Here is a 19,244-nt window from a genome sequence, read left to right as displayed (position 1 = left end):
TCTGGCAGTTCCCTATGTACTACTGCAAACGCTTTTGAATGATCTTCAGCAAAATTTTACTTGTATGTGATATTAATGATATTGTTTGATAATTTCTGCATTCCGTTGGATCACTTTTCTTTGTAATGGGCACAAATTTGAATCTCTTCCAGTTGGTTGGCCAGGTAGCTGTCTTCCAAATTTCTTGGCATAAATGAATGAGCACTTCCAGTGCTGCCTCCATTTGTTGAAACATCTCAACCGATATTCCATCAATTCCTGGAGCTTTGTTTTTTGCCAATACTGTCAGTGTAGCTTGGACTTTTTCCTTCAGCACCATCAGTTTTTGATTATATGCTACCTTCTCATGGTTGAACATCAACCAATTCTTTTGCTGTATTGACTTTGTATATTCCTTCTACCTTCTTTTGATGTTTCTTGCATCATTTAATATTTCCCCCCATAGAATCCTTCAGCAGCGATTACACCTTAACGTAAAGAAAATAAAAATCCTCACAACTGGACCAATAAGCAACATCGTGATAAACAGAGAAAAGATAGAAGTTATAAAGGATTTCACTTTACTTGGATCTACAATCAATGCCTGTGAAATGATGCATTACATTGGGCAAATCTGCTGCAAAAGATCTCTTTAAAATGTTAAAAAGCAAAGATGTCACTTTAAAGACTAAGGTGCACCTGACCCAAGCCATGGTATTTTCAGTCATCTCATATGCATGCGAAAGCTGGACAATGAATAAGGAAGACTGAAGAAGAGTTAATGCCTTTGAATTTTACTGTTGGTGAGGAACAATGAATATACCATGGACTGCCCGAAGAACAAACAAATCTGTCTTGGAGGAAGTATAGCCAGAAAGCAAGGATGGCAGGACTTTGGACATTTTATCAGGAGGGACCAGTTTCAGGAGAAGGATATCATTCTTGGTAAAGTAGAGGGTCAGCAAAAAAGAGGGAGTCCCTCAACAAGATAGATTGACACAGTAGCTGCAGCTCTAGCATAACAACGATTGTGAGGATGGTGCAAGACTGGGCAGTGTTTTGTTCTATTGTACATGCAGTCACTATGAGTCAGAACTGACTTGACAACACCTAACAACAACAACAACAAAGTTGTTGAATCATGGTTAAAACTTTTCTGAAAACACACCATACCCAGATACCTGCTTTTACTGGTAGTCCTCCCAAACATTTTTGTGTCTCTCACTGGTGACAACTAAAAACTCTAGACAGAAACAAAAAAGCCCTGACAAGTAAGCAATAGCAAGTAGATTGGGGAGAGAAGTCAGAGCCTGAAGACCTGTCTGTGCATTTGTCAAAACTCATAGGACATAGCCCAAAAGAGCAATTTTACTGGATGTAAAATAAAAACTGAACCTGAAAAACAAAGACACTCTCCAAAACTACCTGGGGGTTAACAAGCAAAGCAAGCCAGTTTCTGTGCACTTATAATGTTATCACTGTAGACATCTATCTAAGGATACTTCTGAGGTTAAAGCTGCTGCTTCCAGTTGTGATGACTGGATGGTGTTGGGTGAGGCTCTGGTCTCCCTAGGGGTTCTTGGTTGGCTTCTGAAATCTCTTCTGACTGAAGGTGATGAGAATGGAGATTCTTAGCCCCCAGCCAATTTCACCATTTACTTTTCCACATGCAGGAAGCCCTTCATAACCTTTCCAAGGCAAGTGGGGACACCTTGAAAGCTTCTCCAGCCTATTGTGTACCCATTCTTACCTTGGTGCAGTGGCTCACGCTGAAGCACGTAGTTGTCTTGAGTTGGGACTCTGGACTCAGATTGCCTGGATTTGAAGCCTGGTTCACCACATACTGTTATGGCATTGAAACCCTCTGCCTCAACTTCCTCATCTGTAAGATGGAGTCCCTGCGTGGAGCAAATGGTTACACATTCAGCTACTCACCAAAAGATTGGCAGCTCGAACCCACTGGAGGCGCTGTGGAAGAAAGGCTGGCTATCTGCTTCAGAAGGTCAATAACCAAAAACCAAACTTCTGCCTTCAAGTTGATTCTGACTCACGGTGACCCCAAGTGTTACAGAATAGAGCTTCTCCATTGGATATTTGTGTCTGTAATTTCCCATGGACCTGCTGGGCAGGTTTAAACCTCCAACCTTTTGATTAATAGCCAAGCTCACCCAAAAGGTCACAGCCGTGAAAACCATATGCAGCTCAGTTTTACTCTGAAACACATGGGGTTGCTGCGAGCTGGAGTCAACTTGAGGGCAACTGATAGAAGACAGAGATAAAAACAACACCCCCTCATAGTGTTTGATGAGGATTTAAAGGGAAAATCCATATAAAATGCTTACCACAGGGTCAGATACATGGTGAGTGATCAGTAAATGAACATAATTATTAATAATCCCTACTTTTTTGGGTTACATAAAACACAAGGCATTCATTCAAGTTGCATTTATTCCATTGGCCACTTGGGAGAGCCATGTAGCTATAAAACAAAGCAGGTCCAGGAAAGATTTAGCTGCTGACTGTTAGGAGGAGATTTAAGGGTCATCTAGTTCCACTCCCTCTTTTTACATTAGGGGAAACAGAGGCTCAGAGAGGAGAAACTAATTGTTCATAGTCATACAAGTAACTGGTAGTCTGAAGACTAGAATCTGTCTTTTTCTCAATTAGTTAACAAATCACTCGATAAAAATCAACTTTATAAAAACTTGATAGGTTTCATTGGTAAATTTACTGCTTGCTCTGTGCCTGTGTGGAGTTTGAAATAATCTTGCCCTTCTTAAGTTGTTGGCTGATGAATTCATGCTGTACTTTTTGTTTGGATGAGACCTGCACTTAAGAAGTGGTAACTTATCAGGTATTGTTTAATATATATCAGGACACTTGTTATATACATATATGTAAAATTAGAAAGTACAACCTGATGCTATATATGTATATACATGTATATGTGTGTGTGTGTATATATACATACATATACCCACAGGCATGCACGCACATATGCACATATATGTGTGTGTATCAAGTTGTACTCGTTGCCCTGATATTGACACAGTTCTTATAAGACACAAGCAACAGACACTGATTTCAAGAAACTTATTTATACACAGGGGACACACACACACAAACACACCCTCAGTGATCTCATTCAGCTTCAAAGCCTTAAGTACCACCTATAAGCAGATAACTCTCAAATTTATATCTTGAACCCAGACCTCTCCCTTGAACTTCAGACTCATATATCTAACTTGTGACACATTTCCACTTGGAAGTCCATGAGATATCTTGTGTTCTCATTATTTAAAACTGAGCTCCTCATTTTCTCCCATCCTTGCTCCTCCAACCAACTTTCTCATTTCTGTCAATGGCAACTGCATCTTTCCATTTGCTTAGCCAAAACCTTTCAGTTACTCGTAAGCCCTCTCTCTCATACTCTACACTGAATTCATTAGCAAACATGACGGCCCTATCTTCAAATTAATCCAGAATTCAACCCCTTCTGATCACTTCTGCCCACAGCTGCCACCATGGTCCAAGCCACAATCATCTCACACGTGGTTTTCACAATAACCTCTTAACTGATCTCCTCACTTCTGTCCTTGCCTTCTGCAGCCTACCCTTTAGAGAGCGGCAGAGTGACACTGCTAAAAATCTCAGTCATATAGCTTAGTCCTGTGCTGGAAAACCTCCAATGACTTACCATCTCACCCCAAGCTAAAACCACATTCTTATAATAGCCCCCCAGGCCCTTCCCAATCATGTCTCCATGTCTCTGGCTTCATCGTCTCTTCCTCTCCCACCTGACCCTCAGCTTTGGTCATGCCACTAGTTTACTAGGGTTGCTATACCAAGGTACCACAAAGTGGAAACTTAAAACACCAGAAATTAATTTTCTCACAGTTCTGGAGGGCAGAAGTTCGAATCTAGGATGTAGGCAGGGCCATGCTCTGTCCAAAGGCTGTAGGAAAAGGTCGTTTCTTGTCTCTTCCAGCTTCTGGTAGCCCCAGGTGTTCTTGGCTTGTGGCAGCATCACTTCAATCTCTGCCTTGGTCTTCACAGGCGATCTCCCTGTGCTTCTCTCTCTCTGTGTCTTTTATCCTCTTTTCTAAGGACACCACTCATGTAGGATCCATCCTACTCCATTATGACCTCATGTTAACTGATAACATCCTTAAAGACCCTATTTCCAAATAAGGTTATGTTTAGAGGTACAAGGAGTTAGGATTCCAATGTATCTTTTGGCGGGGGGGAGGCACAATTCAATACATAACAGTCTCATTGACCTCCTTATACTGCTCACTGAGCGTTCCAGGAAGGGTCTCACTGTAGTGTCTTTGCCTCCTGCCTACGGTGTTTTGATCCCCGATATCTGCAAAGCTTCCTCCCTCAGTTCCTTCCTCATGCCTTTACTCACATGTCACCTTTTTAAAATTGTAACCTTCTCCCACCAATACTTCCTTTCCCCCTTCCATGCCATAATTTTTCTCCATAGCACTTATCACCTAATGCCTTATCACCTAATAAGTATATTTTACTTATTTACTTTAATATCTCTCTCTGTCTTCCAGAACGTTAGCTCCCAGAGGGCTGCAGTTTCCATTTGTTCTGTTCATTGCTGCATCCCCAGTGCACAGAAGCATGACTAGTCCACTGTAGATTCAAAGGTACACATTTCAAACCAGTCAGTGTGGAAAAGATGAGCTAGAAGAGGAGTCAGATGATTTTGGTGTGTCTCTCTCTGATTTTGGGCAAGTTAGTGAATCTCTCCTGGTGTGGAATCCTCTAGCCTGAGGACACAAGGGTCTCTTCTTGCTATAAAATGTTAATGTAATGAGTTTAGACCCCGAATGCTGATGTCATGGGTTCAGATACTTCAAGTCCTATAGTTGGCAGTCCCTGGGTGCTATAAATGGTTAATGTGCTTGGCTGCTAACCAAAAGGTTGGAGATTCGAGCCTACCCAGAGGCACCTTAGAAGAAAAGTCTGGTGATCTACTTCTGAAAAATCAGCCACTGAAAACCCTGTGAAACATAGTTCTATTCTGATGCACATGAGTCACCATGAGTCGGAGTTGACTCAATGGCAAAGGGTAATTAGTATAGTTATGAAGTACTGACACAGTAATGACTATTCTCTCGGAGTGTCACTGGCTATGAGACAGGGTAAGATGTGACTAGGCAGATGGCAATCCAGCATGCAAGAAATGTCTGGAGGTAATTGGAAGGCAGATTAGACAGGAACAGAAGGGTTTGTGAGGAGTATGGTGGGAAAGACAAATAGACAGAGGTTGAGGCCGTGTTTGTAGGGATTTGTCTGCAGGCCAAAGTCCAAACACCTTAGCCTGGAATTCCATGGGGAGAGTCACAATTTATTTTGAACAGGAAAAGATCCAAGTAGTAGTTTAGAAAGACTAATCTATGCAGTATGAATTAGAAGGGAGTGAGTCTGGAGTCAGGGATCTGCTAGAAGGCTATTAAAAATTTTTAGGCCTCAGATGATAAGGACCTGGACTAGTATGGGTGGAAGTTACAATGCACTAAAAATGAAAGAAAAAAATTTAGAATTCATTGTGAGGGAAAACTGGAACAAGACTTGGCATTAGAAAGGGAATAAAAAGAAATAAAAGGCATCCAAATCAGAAAGGAGGAGGTAAAACTATCTGTATTTGCAGAAGACGTGATCTTATATATCAAAAATCCAAGTGATCCCACAAGAAAATGACTAGAGCTAATAAGCAAAATTCAGAAAAGTTGCAGGGTACAAGATCAACACACAAAAATCAGTTTTTATACACCACCAATGAACAAACTGAAAAGGAAATTAAGAAAAGAGTTTTATTTACAATAACATCTAAAAGAATAAAATACCTAGAGTTAAATTTAACCAGGAAGGTAAAAGACTAGTACACTGAAAACTACACAAAATTCCTGAAAGAAATTAAAGGAGACCCAAATAAATGGAAACATATCCTGTGTTCATGGAATGGAAAACTGAATACCGTTAAGATGTTAATACTACCCAAAGCAATCTGTAGATTCAGTGCAATTCCTTTGAGAATTCCAACAGCCTTCTTTGTGGAAAAGGAAAAGCCAATCCTCAAATTCACATGGAATTGCAAGCGGCCCAGGATAGCTGAAACACTTTCAAAAGAGAAGAAAAAATGGGAGGACTAACACTTCCCAATTTCAAAACTTACTACAAAGCTACAGTAAGCAAAAAAGTGTGGTGATGGTGTAAGGATAGGCATATAGATCAGTGGGATAGAATTGGGAATCCAGAAATAAACCCATACATCTCTGAGTAATTGACTTTTGGCAAGGATGCCAAGTCCATTCAATGGGGGAAAATAGTCTTTCCAACAAATGGTGTTGGGACAACCGGATTTTCACCTGCAGAAGGTTGAAGTCGAACCACTACCTCATACCATATACTAAAATTAACTCAAAATGGAGCAATGAGCAAACGTAAAATCTACAACCGTAACACTCTTAGAAGAAAGCGTAAGGGTAAATATTTCCGACCTTGGATTTGGCAATGGATTCTTAGAAACAATACCAAAAGCATGAGTAACAAAAGACAAAATAGATAAATTAGGTTTCATCAAAATAAACTTTTGTGCATTGAAGGACATTATTAAGAAAGTAAAAAGACAACCTACAGAATAGGAGAAACTATTTGGTAACCATGTAGCTGATAAGGGTTTACTATCCAGATTATATGAGGAGCTTAAACAACTCAACAACAAAAAGGCAAACAACCCAATTAAAAAAATGGGCAAAAGAGTTGAATAGGCATTTCTCCAAAGAAGATATACCCAGTACCCAGTGCCGTCGAGTTGATTCCGACTCATAGTGACCCTAGAGGACAGGGTAGAACTGCCCCATAGAGTTTTCAATAAGCACCTGGCGGATTCGAACTGCTGAGCCTTTGGTTAGCAGCCATGGCACTTAACCACTACACTACCAGGGTTTCCAAAGAAGAAATACAAGTGGCCAATGAGCACATGAAAAGATGCTCAATGTCATTAGTCATTAGAAAATGAAAATCTAAACCATGATGAGATACCACTTCATGCCCACTAAGCTATTATAAAAGCAGTGAAACAAAGAAAGAAACAAACAAAATGAAAAATAACTAGTGTTAGCAAGGATATGGAGAAAGTGGGACTCTTGTGCATTGCTGGTGGGAATGTAAAATGGTGCAGCTGCTGTTGTAAGTAGTTTGGGAGTTCCTAAAAGCTAAACTTAGAATTACCATATGACGCAGCAATTCCACTCCTAGGTATATATGTAAAAGACTTTAAAGCAGGGACTCAAACAGATACTTGTACACCGCTGTTCATTGTAGCATTATTTATAATAGTCAAATGGTGGGAACAACCTAAGTGTCCATCGTCAGATGAATGGCTAAACAAAATGTGGTCTATTCATACAATGGAATGTTAATCAGTCATACAGAAAAATGAAGTTCTGATACATGGTATGACGTGGGTGAACTTTGAACACATTATGCTAAGTGAAATAGGTCAGACACTTATGACAAATGCTGGGTGACCCCATTTATATGAAATATCTGGAATAGGCAAATGCATAGAAACAAAAGTAGATTCGTGGTTGCCAGGGGTTGTTGGAAGTGGATAATTAGAAATTATTGCTTGATGGGTACAGAGTTTCTATTTGAGATGATGAAAAAGTTTTAAAAATAAGTAGTGGTGGTGGTTACACAACATTGTGAATATAATTAATGTCACTGAATTGTATACTTAGATTTTTTAAAATGACAACGTCTTAGTCATCTAGTGCTCCCATAACAGAAATACCACAAGTGGATGGCTTTAACAAACAGAAATTTATTTTCTCACAGTCTAGTAGCGTACAAGTCCAAATTTAGGGCGTTGGCTCCAGGGGAAGCCTTTCTCTTTCTATTGGCTCTGGAGGAAAGTACTTGTCCTCAATCTTCCCCTGGTTGAGGAGCTTCTCAGGCGCAGGGATCCCATGTCCAAAGGACGTGCTCTACGCCTGGTGCTGCTTTCTTGGTGGTATGAGGTCCCTCTCTGCTTGCTTCCCTTTTATGTCTCGAGAGGTAAAAGGTGGTACAGGCCACACCCGAGGGAAACTCTACGTTGGATCGGGGAGGTGACCTGAGTAAGGGTGGTGTTACAATCCCACCCTAATCCTCTGGACATAAAATTACAATCACAAAATGGAGGACAACCACACAGTACTGGGAATCATGGCCTAACCAAGTTGAAACATTTTTGGGAACACATTTCAGTCCATGACATTCCACCCATTGGCCCCCCAAAAATCACATCCTTGCAACATGCAAAACATATTCGTCCCATCATATCATAGCAAAAGTCTTAACTCCAAGTACAAAATCCAAAAATTCCTCTTCATCTGTGAAAACTAGAATACAAATTATCTGCTTCCAAGGGTACAGTGGCAGAACAGGCACGAGCTAGACATTTTCATTACAAATGGGAGAAACTGGGAGGAAAAGAAGGCATAACAGGCACCAGGCAAGTCAGCAGAACACATTATTACATTAGCCCTCAAAGCTTTGAAAATAATCCCCTGTTCTCTGGGACAATTTACACAATGGCCCTGTCCTCTGGACTCTAGGTATTAGCCACAGTCTCTAGATTCTGAGTAGAGGCCCCTTGGCCCTGGGCTTCACCTTTGCCTTCCAGGCCCACTGGGACAGTAACTCTGGTCCCTTGGCTTTAGGTGCACCATTCTCCTAGTCATGAGTGCCAACTCCACTCTTAGAAACACCAGAGGCCATGGATCCACCCTTTGAAACCCCAGAGGTCCTGGCCATACCTGAGACAGCTCAGCTTCTTGTGTTCCTTGTCTCTTCACCTTCTGCTTCCTGGTTTCTTGGCTCTTCAGGCCTCATGCCCACATCTGCACCACTGGGGCAAGTATTCTAAAGCTCTGTAGCTCCACTGATAAGTGCCCAGAGGCACCCCACTCTGCCAGGAAGCCTCCTGCACGCAGGCACTCAGCTCTCTCACTCCGTGGGTTGGCTCCAGCACCACCTCGCACTGGTCTCCTGTTTCTGCTGCCATTGCGGGTTCTCTGCTGCTCTGGCCCTCTGCTGCTGTCACAACTCTATCCATTCACAGTTTCAAAACCACTTCCACATTTTAGCTATCTGTTAGAACAGCACCCCACACTCTCGGTACCAAATTCTGTCTTAGTCATCTAGTGCTGCTATAATAGAAATACCACAAGTGGATGGCTTTAACAAAGAGAAATTTATTTTCTCACTGTCTAGTAGGTTACAAGTCCAACTTCAGGGCATCAGCTCCAGGGGAAGGCTTTCTTTTTCTGTCAGCTCTGGAGGAAGGTCCTTGTCCTCAATCTTTCCCTGGTTGAGGAGCTTCTCAGGTGCAGAGACCCTGAGTCCAAAGGAAGTGCTCTACTCCTAGTGCTGCTTTCTTGGTGGTATGAGGTCCCCAACTCTCTGCTTGCTTCCCTTTCCTTTTATCTCTTGCCAGATAAAAGGTGTTGCAGGCTACACCCCAGGGAAACTCCCTTTACCTTGGATCAGGGAGGTGACCTGAGTAAGTGTGGTGTTAGAATCCTACCCTAATCCTCTTAACATAAAATTACAATCACAAGATGGAGGACAAACACACAATACTGGGAATCATGGCTTAACCAAGTTGACATGCACATTTTTTGGGGGATGTAATTCAATCCATTATAGGTAAATGTTATCTATACATATATATAGATATATATTCTACAATAAAAAAATACATTCTCTAAACCCCAGAGCAACCAAAACAAAACAAAATGTAACTAGTAAACCAGTAAAACCAGTAGTGGAGATAAAATGAACTCCAAAAAATTACTTAATTATTCAAAGAGTAGGCAGTCAAAAAGGAAAAAAAGGAACAAAAAATGAATGTGACAAATAGAAAATAGTAAAGAGATGAATGTGACAAATAGAAAATAAACAGTAAGATGAGAAATTTAAGCCCTACCATATCAGTAATCACATTACATATAAATAAACAAACTACTCAATTAAAAGGCAGAGATTGTCAGCCTGGATGAAGTCAGACCCAACTATACGCTTTCTACAAACAAACAAACAAACAACAAACCCCTACTTTAAATATGATGGCACAGGAATGTTAAAGTAAAACAGTGACATATAGCAAGCTGGAATAGCTATGTTAATATTAGACAAAGCAGGCTTCAAAAGTAGGAGTATTGACAGAGTTAAAGTGAGATATTTTACACATGACAAAGGTCTAAATTCATCTAAGACATGTAAATATTCTAAATGTGATGCACCTAATAACAGAACTTCAAAATACCTGAAGAAAAACTGAGAGCAATGAAAAGACAAGTAGACACATCCATAGAAACCTGGACCTAACTGGCATTTAGAACTCAGCAGCAGCAGGATACAACTTTTTTCAAGTGAACAAGGCCCACTCACCAAGAAAGATTTTATTCTGGGCCGTATCATGCCCAGCCCAAGCCCAGTGCCATATTCATACACCTCAGTAAATGCTTAAAAGTATTGAAATGATACAGACATGTTCCCTTACCATACTACGACAGAATTCAATCAGAAATAAATAATAGAAAGATGTATAAAAAATTCTTAAATATTTGGAAATTAATCAGCACATTTCAAAATAACCCAAGGGTCAAAGGAAATTAGAAAATATTTTGAATTGATTGTCAATATTAACACAATATATCAAAATTTGTAGTATGCAGTTAAACAGTGTTTTGAGGGAAATTTATACCTTTAAATGTTTATATTAAAAAAGAAGAAAGATTTATAATCAATGATCTGAATTCTTCCTTAAGAAGCTTGGAAAGAGCAAATTGAACTCCAACTAAATATAAAATCATAAAGATAAGAGCAGAAATTAGTAAAATAGAAAAATTAAAATAAAAAAAACCCAATAAGGGTGAAGTTGGCTTTTTGAAAAAATAAAATTAATAAATCTCTAAGTAGACCAATCAAGAAAGAAGACACAAATTTCCAATACCAGGAGTGAAAGAAGGGATAGTGCTACAGAGCCCAAGGTGATATTATAAACATTAAGAAGTTGAATTCATAATTTAAAAACTTTCCACAAAGAAAAGCCCAAGCCCCAATGGCTTTACAGGTGAATTCTATAAAGTTTTTGTTGTTGTTGTTATTGAGAATACACAATCTAGAACATCCACCAATTATAAAGCATTTAATGAAAAGTTAATATCAAATTTTCACAATCTCTTTGAGAAAAAGGAAAAGGAGGAAATAATTCCTAATTCTTTCTCTGAGACCAATGTTAATTACCCTGATACCAAAACCAAGCAAAGACATTATAAAAAAAAAGAAAACTATAGCTCAATATGTGTCGTGATCACAGATAAAATTCCTTAACAAAATGTGAACAAGTAAAATCCAGCAATGTATTAAAAGGATAATGTGACGGTTAAGGTTGCGTGTTAACTTACCTGGACCATGATTCTCAGTGGTTCGGCAGTTACGTAATGATGTAGTCATCCTCCACGATGTGATCTGTTGTGATCAGCCGATCAGTTGTAAAAGGAGTTTCCTTGGGAGTGTGGCCTGCATCCAATATATATATAGGGACATTCTGGCATAGTTTGCTTGCTTGCTCTGGATCCTGCATTCAACTTGTCATCCTCTGACTTCTCATTTTTGGCACCAGCAGCCTGCTGTCTGATTGCCGATTCTGGGATTTGTCAGGTCCCGAAGCCCCGTGGGCCAACAGTTTGTCGTCTGACCTTCCGAACTTGAAATTGTCAGCCCCTGCAACCATGACAGCACTGGGTTTACTGGGTGGGCAACCACGTGAATCAGGTGAAACCTCCTGACCCATGGATTTGGGACTTACTAGCTCCACAGCCACGTGAACATTTCTCTCTATATGTATTTATATGTATATTTCACTGGTTTTGCTTCTGTAGAGTACCCAGCCTGAGACAGATAATATACCATGACCAATTGTGGCTTATTTCAGGAATGTAAAATGAGTTAAACATTGGAAAAAATCCATGTAATTCACCCTATTAACATATAAATAGAAAATTTATATGATCACCTTAATAGATGCAGAAAAAGCATTTGGTAAAGTTCAGTACTCATTAATGACCAAAGCAAACTAGGAATAGAAAAGAATGCCCTCATCTTGATAAAAGGCATCTTTGCAAAATTTACAGTTAGCATCAGCCTTAGTGATAAAAGACTGAGACTTTCCTCCTAAGGTAGAGGGTCAAGTGAGGATGTCGACATTATACTGGAAGGTTTGGTCAGCTCAATGAGATAAGTAAAGAAAACACATGCAGACTGAAAAGGAAAAAGCAAAAATCTTATTTGCTTGCAGACAACACGATCATGTACGTAGAAAATTATTAAAAACGTGCAAAAAAGCTATTAGAACTAATAAGTGAGTTTAGCAAGATCACAGGTTACAAGGTAAATATCCAAAAATCTATCATATTTCTAAATAGTGGCAAGAAGCAAAACGTTATTTACAATAGTATAAATAGCATGAAATAAATAGGGTTAAATTTAATAAAATATGTGTAAAACCTATACAATAAAAAACAATGAAATGTTATTGAGATAAAGGACTTCTAAACGGAGAGAGTTTATTGCAAGATGTGATATCGTTAAGCTGTCAGTTCTACCAACGGATCCATAGATTCAACGCAAACCCAATCAACGTCCCAGCAGCTGTATCTTTTAGAAATTGATAAGCTGATTCTAAAATTCATATGGAAAGCAAAGAATCTGGTATATCCAAGACAATGTTAAAAAGAAGACCAGAGTTAGAGTATATACATTACCTATAAGAAAGCTTTAGTAATTAAAAAAAAAAAATTGTGGTATTGGATAGATAGATAGATCAACACAAGAAACAAGTCCAGACATAGATCCACTCACATAATGCTTTTGGAAGCAGACCTCGGCGTTTCTTTCCAAGGCATCTATGGGTGGGTTGGTTAGCAGACGAGAACTTAACCATGTATGCCACCCAGGGAAGAAGAATAGTAAAAAAAAAAAAAAAAAAAAATAGGCAGGCAATTAAAAATGCCACAGCATTCTCCTACTGTAATGCCAAAGCTTCTTTCTTGATGAAGGTTTCCCTCGGTCGTTGTAGTTTTGGGCTAGATTCCAGAGTTCTGCAGAAGTTAATTTGACAGTTTTTGCCAGTGTTTTCATTGCTTTTGTAAAGGGGTGGAGTCCTGGGGTTCCCTACTCTGCCATTATTGGTGGCACCTCACTCATTTGTTATAGGCTTTTTTTTTCCTTTTTTGATGTTTTCTGTGTTTTCAGTGAAAGCTTGTGTAGCAAATTAGGTTCCCATTTGACAATTTCTACATAGATTGCTCAGCAACATTAATTGCATTTTTCACAACGTGTTAACATTCTCTTTAACCGCATTTTGGCGGTTCCACTTCCAGTGCTCTAGTTTCCCTGCCCCCTTACCTTCTCATTTTGCTTTAGGGTAATTGTTGACCCTTGGGTCTCATATAGATGGTTTTTTAATGGAACACCATACTCATCGGTAATATCCTTTATTTTGTGTGCTGATCTGTTATTTTGCTAAAAGATGACCTCAGGGGAGAGTTTTGGTTCAAAGTTTGTAGAGTATCTCAGGGTGATATTCTCAGGGAGTCCCCTAGTCACAACTGGCCCAGTAAATCTGAACTTTTTAAGAATTTGAGTTCTGTTCCACATTTTTCTTCTGTCAGGGTCCGTCTATTGTGGCCTCAGGCAGAATGGTAGGTAGTGGTCGCTGGGCACCATCTAGTTCTTCTGGTCTCAGTGTAGATGACGACATGGCTTATGTAGGCTTTTAGCCCTGAAGGCAAGTTTCTACTCTGAGACTGGTTTTGTTCTTTCTCTTTTGCTCGTTTTAGTAGCAGGTAAAACTGCATCCTGTCAAAGGCACAAAACTTGTGAGACCCGGAAAAACAAGGTATTCTCGTCAAGTTCTAGCTCTCACAGGTTTCACTGTAATGTTACATGGACTCATCATTGTTCTTTATGGTTGCATACTATTCCATTTTATGTATGTATGACATTTTGCTTATCTGTTTATCCATTGATGGGCACTTAGGTTGCTTCCATTTTTTTGTTATTGTGAATAATGCTGCAATGAACATAGGTGTGGTTATGTCTTTTCATTTTATTTAATTTATTTATTATATAATTTAATACATACAAAAATATGATTTAATTAAGTTAATATTCCTAGGAGTAGGATTGCTGGATCATACGGAATTTCTATTTCTAGTTTTTTTGTGGAAGTACTACACCGTTTTCCACAGTGATTGTACCATTTTACAGTCCCACCAACAATGGGGAAGTGTTCCATTCTCCCCACATCCTCTCCAACGTTTTTTGTTATCTGTTGTTGTTGTTCTTCTTTTTTTTTTAATCAGTGCCATTTTAGCTGAGGTGAGATGGTATCTCATTGCTGTTTTGATATGGAGCCTTAGTGGTGTAGTGGTTAAGAGCTATGGCTGCTAACCAGAAGGTTCGCAGTTTGAATTCACCAGCCACTCCTTGGAAACCCTATGGGGCAGTTCTACTTTGTCCTATAGGATCACCTGGACTCGTAATTGACCTGATGGCAATGTTTTTTTTTTTTATGACTAATGATCGTGAGCATCTTTCCATGCGTTTGTTGGCCACTTGAATGTCAACTTTGGTGAAGGGCCTTGCTATATAGGTTTTTGATAGGTCATCTTTGTCAGGTTAAGAGACCTTTATATCCCTATTTCCTGAGAGTTTTTTTTTTAATAAGAACTATTGACTTATATAAAATATTTTTCCATTATTTATTCAGATAATGATCTGAGTTTTATGTGTTAATGTATTTATGTTGTAAATTAAATTGATAGATTTTCTAAAGTTGAATCATCCTGCAATATCTGGGATAACTTTATTTGACCATGATGAACTATTTTTAATACACTTTGGATTTTGTTAGACAATATTTTATTTAGGATTGTCATTTATATTCATGAGTAAAATTGGCTCATTCTTTATATTCTTGAAATGTTTCTGTTGGAAACCTTGGTGGCGTAGTTGTTAAGAGCTATGGCTGCTAACCAAAAGGTCAGCGGTTTGAAGCCACGAGGTGCTCCTTGGGAACCCTATGGGGCAGTTCTACTCTGTCCTGTAGGGTTGCTATGAGTCAGAATTGACTCAACGGCAACGGGTTTGGTTTTTCGTTTAGTGTTACTGTTTGGTTTTGATATCAAGGTTATACTTTTTCATATGGTTAGTCTGCTCTCCCTCTTTTTCTGCTGTTTTGGAACAACCTGTATGACATAAGGATTATTTATTTCTTGAAAGTTTGGTAACACTCACCTGTAAAGCCCTCTGGACCTGACTTTTGTGTCTGAGTGTGAGGTTTTGGAAACAAAACTTTTTATTACTTTTGCAATTTCTTGAGCATTATTGGGCTAAGTTGTCCATTCTTTCTTATTTAAATTGTTTGCATTTTATATTAAAAAAATAATTCCTTCATTTCTTTTGGATATTGAAATCTATTGGTGTTTAGTTGTTCTAATACTCCTTTTAAATTATTAAAATATCTGCTTATCTGTAGTTATTTCACCTTTCCATGTGTTTATTTGCATATTCTGTCTTTTCTTCCATGACACTTTGCCTTTTCTTCTTGGTCTTATGCTTTGTCGATTTCTACCCTTATCTTTATTACTTTCTTCCTCCTTATTTGGTTCCCTACCCACAAGTCATCATCACCATGCTGACAGTAAGTTCACACACGGACAAGTTTTGAGATATGCTCCTTGTTGAAGAGAAACATGCATGTTTTAGAACTTTGGAACTGTAAGAGTGCTCAGAAATTACCTGATTCATTGAAGGCAAATATTTGATGTGCTTATTTTGAATCTATTTTCCTTGTTCATTTCCCCCTACTGAGTCTGAATGCATCCCCAGAGCCCTCACTACAATTCTTTTAGCAGCCTTTGCCAATGGAGGGTGAGCATTATTGGGGATAGCCCTGAAGGTGAGGACTCTTTGCCATCCATGATTCTTTTCTTACTTAAAGTGTAATTCAGAGACCAACAGTGTGGAAATCATGTGGGAGCTTATTAGAAATGCAGAATCTTGGGCCCTAGCCCAGACCTACTGAATCAGAATTTGCATTTTAACAGTATCCTCAGATGATTTGTTTGCACATAAAATTTTGAGAAGCACTTGATCTAACAGCTTCATTTTGCGGGTGAGAAAACTAAGGGCCTGGAGAGGTAAAGTAACATACATGGGATTGCCATGAGTTGGAATTGACTCCGTAGCAACAAACAACAGTTAACAACAATGCACAAGAAAGAGGAAATATAGGAAGAGAGAGATCATGTAGGGAAGCCAAGGGGTGGATGAAGGCAGTGGGAAAGTACAGGGAAAAATAACCAAGAAGAAGGAAAATGGAGAGGCAGTCATCACTCAGATCATAGTTTATCTAAGGCCAACCTTTTGGCATGCTGAATAGCCAGAAGAAGTCTTATTCACAGTAGTAGAAACTTGTCTCAGTGTTTTCTTTTTTCTCAGTTCATTATTTTTCCTAAATTTTATTTATTTTGTTGTTGAGAATATACACAGCAGAAATGCACCAATTCAAGTTTCTGCATGTACAATTCAGTGACATTGATTAAGTTTTTCGAGTTGTGCAACCATTCTCGCCCTCTTTTTCTGAGTTGTTCCTCCCTCATTAACAAAAACTCACAGTCCCTAAGGTTCCTATCTAGTCTTTTGAGTTGCTGTTGTTAATTTGATCCCATATAGATACTTCTTAAAAGAGCATAATGCTCAAGGCAGATATTTTTTACTGGTTAAGCTAAAGTATTGTTCAGTTTTAAGGTGACTTTAAGGGATATTTTTGGTTTAAGGTTTAAAGATTTCTCAGGGCAATAGTTTCAGGGGTTCACCCACCCTATAAGGCTCCCAGAAAGTCTAGAGTCCATGAGAATTTGAAATTCTGTTCTGCATTCCCCCCTTTTGATCAGGATTCTTCCATGGAAACTTTGATCAAAATGTTCAGTAATTGTAGCTGGGCACCATCCAGTTCTTTTGGTCTCATGACAAAGGACGCAGTTGTTCATGGAGGCAATTAGCCACACGTTCCATATCCTCCTCCTATTCCTGACTCTCCTTCTTCCTCTGTTGCTCCAGGTGAATAGAGACTAATTGTTGTGCTTGGATGGCAACTTGCAAGCTTTTAAGACCCCCAAGCACTACGCAATGAACGAGGAGGTAGAACAGAAGCACTAAAAACGTTATTAGGCCAGTTAACTGGGATGTCCCATGAAACCATGACCCTAAACCTCCAAACCAAGGAACCAAATCCCATGAGGTATTTGGTTGTACATAATTGGCCTCACCAAGCTACTCTGTCTTGTTTTTGACATTATTGTAAATATATCTGTCACACAACTTTTGTCAGTTCAACTTTTTATAGGTGTACAGCTTATTGACAGCAATTACAATAATCAGCTGTGCAACCCTGCCTAAATCAATGTGATTTTTCCTTCACTGTTAGCTCCCCTTTCCCCCCCCACCCCCACACACTACCCCCAGTAACTACTAATAAACTTTGGTCTCTATACATTTGCCTTTTCTTGTCTTTTTATATAAGTGAGGTCATACAATATTTGTCCTTTTGCGATAAATGTCTTCAAGCTCAGCATAATGTCTTCAAGCTCCATCCATACTGTAGTACGCATCAAGACTTCATTTCTTCTACTGGCGAAGTAATATTCCACTGTACGTATGTACCACGTTTTGTTTATCCAGTCATCTGTTCATGGGCATTTAGGTTGTTTCTACCTTTTGGCTATTGTGAATAGTGCTGCAGTGAACATTGGTGTACAAGTCTCTGCTTTCAAATCTTTTGGGTATATACCTAGGAGTGGAATTGCTGGATCATATGGTAGTTCTATTTTTAGTCTTTTGAGGAACTGCCACACTGCTTTCCACAATGGCTGTACCATTTTGCATTCCCACCAACAATGGAAAAATGTTTCAGTTTCCCCACATCCTTGCCAACATTTGTTATTTTCTATTTTTTTAATCTAGCCATTGTAATGGGAGTGAAATGGTATCTCATTGTCGTTTTGATTTGCATCTTTCTGATTGCTAGTGATGCTGAGCATCTTTTCGTGTGTTTTGGTGGGCCTTTGAAAGTCCTCTTTGGTGAAATGTCTATTCAAGTCTTTTGCCCATTTTATGTCTCAGTGCTTTTAATATCTAACTTTAATAGCTATTGGAAACACACCCAGGTTTCAATAAACCTCAAGTTTTTTTTTTTTTTTTTTTCCTGGCAGCAAAAGTAGCAGTAACAAAGGCTAGAACATGGAGACACATCTGTTACATGGCTCTTGGAATGCCCAGGTGTCACTGTTCTAGGACCAGTTGTCCTTTTGGAAGTCCCACTTATCTGTAGGCCCCTGCCCTAAGCTGTGCACAGTCTGTATCTCAAAAATGCTGTTGTAAATCTGCAATGACCCTATCTTGCCTGTGCACGGAGCTCCTTTCCAGGAACATCAGAGATTATTTATTGCAGCCCATAGAATTCTCTGTAAGGTTTCACCCCCAGATGCAGGAGATGCATGTTCTATTTCTGTTTGACATCCCGTGTCAGGAGCGAGCCCTGGAAGAGGCATGCGTAACTCAGCATTATATACAGAGGGTGAAGTTATGTGGTGATATATCAACACCAGGCACTGGAAGTCCTTGGAAATCAGGAGAGTGTAATTTTAGAATGAATGTAATGAGAATGTTAACGAAGATCCATTTTTCTCCCCTACTTCTAATATGTGCTAAAAATAATTGGGAAAATTTTCCAAGTGTGCATAATGCCTTATGTTGGAATTACCACCCCCTTGAGCAGGACATTGAGCTTGGATACAAAGCCTCCATCTCACCAGCCCTGACTTCTCTGGAATTCCAGGATTAGAATTTCCAGATGCTTCTCAGAATGTCCTGTCAGTAGGACCTCAAACTCAACACATCCAAAACTGAGCTCATTATTTTCCTTCCAGATTCCTTGTCCTTCTCGGTTCATATCTAAGTTAGTAGCACCACTTTGTCCCTATTCCTCAGGCTCCAACAAGCATTGCCAGCCTTGACTTCTCTACTTGTCCCATCTAAAGGGACTGATTTCTGTCCATTCTGCCTCCAGAGGGATTCTCATATACATTCTCTTTCCATTCTAAGTACAACTTCCTAACTTAGGCCTT

Source organism: Elephas maximus, chromosome 19, assembly GCF_024166365.1.
Source record: "Elephas maximus indicus isolate mEleMax1 chromosome 19, mEleMax1 primary haplotype, whole genome shotgun sequence".
Lineage (NCBI taxonomy): Eukaryota > Metazoa > Chordata > Mammalia > Proboscidea > Elephantidae > Elephas > Elephas maximus.
The sequence above is the reverse complement of the archived record's forward strand: the minus strand, read 5'-3'. Positions refer to the sequence as shown.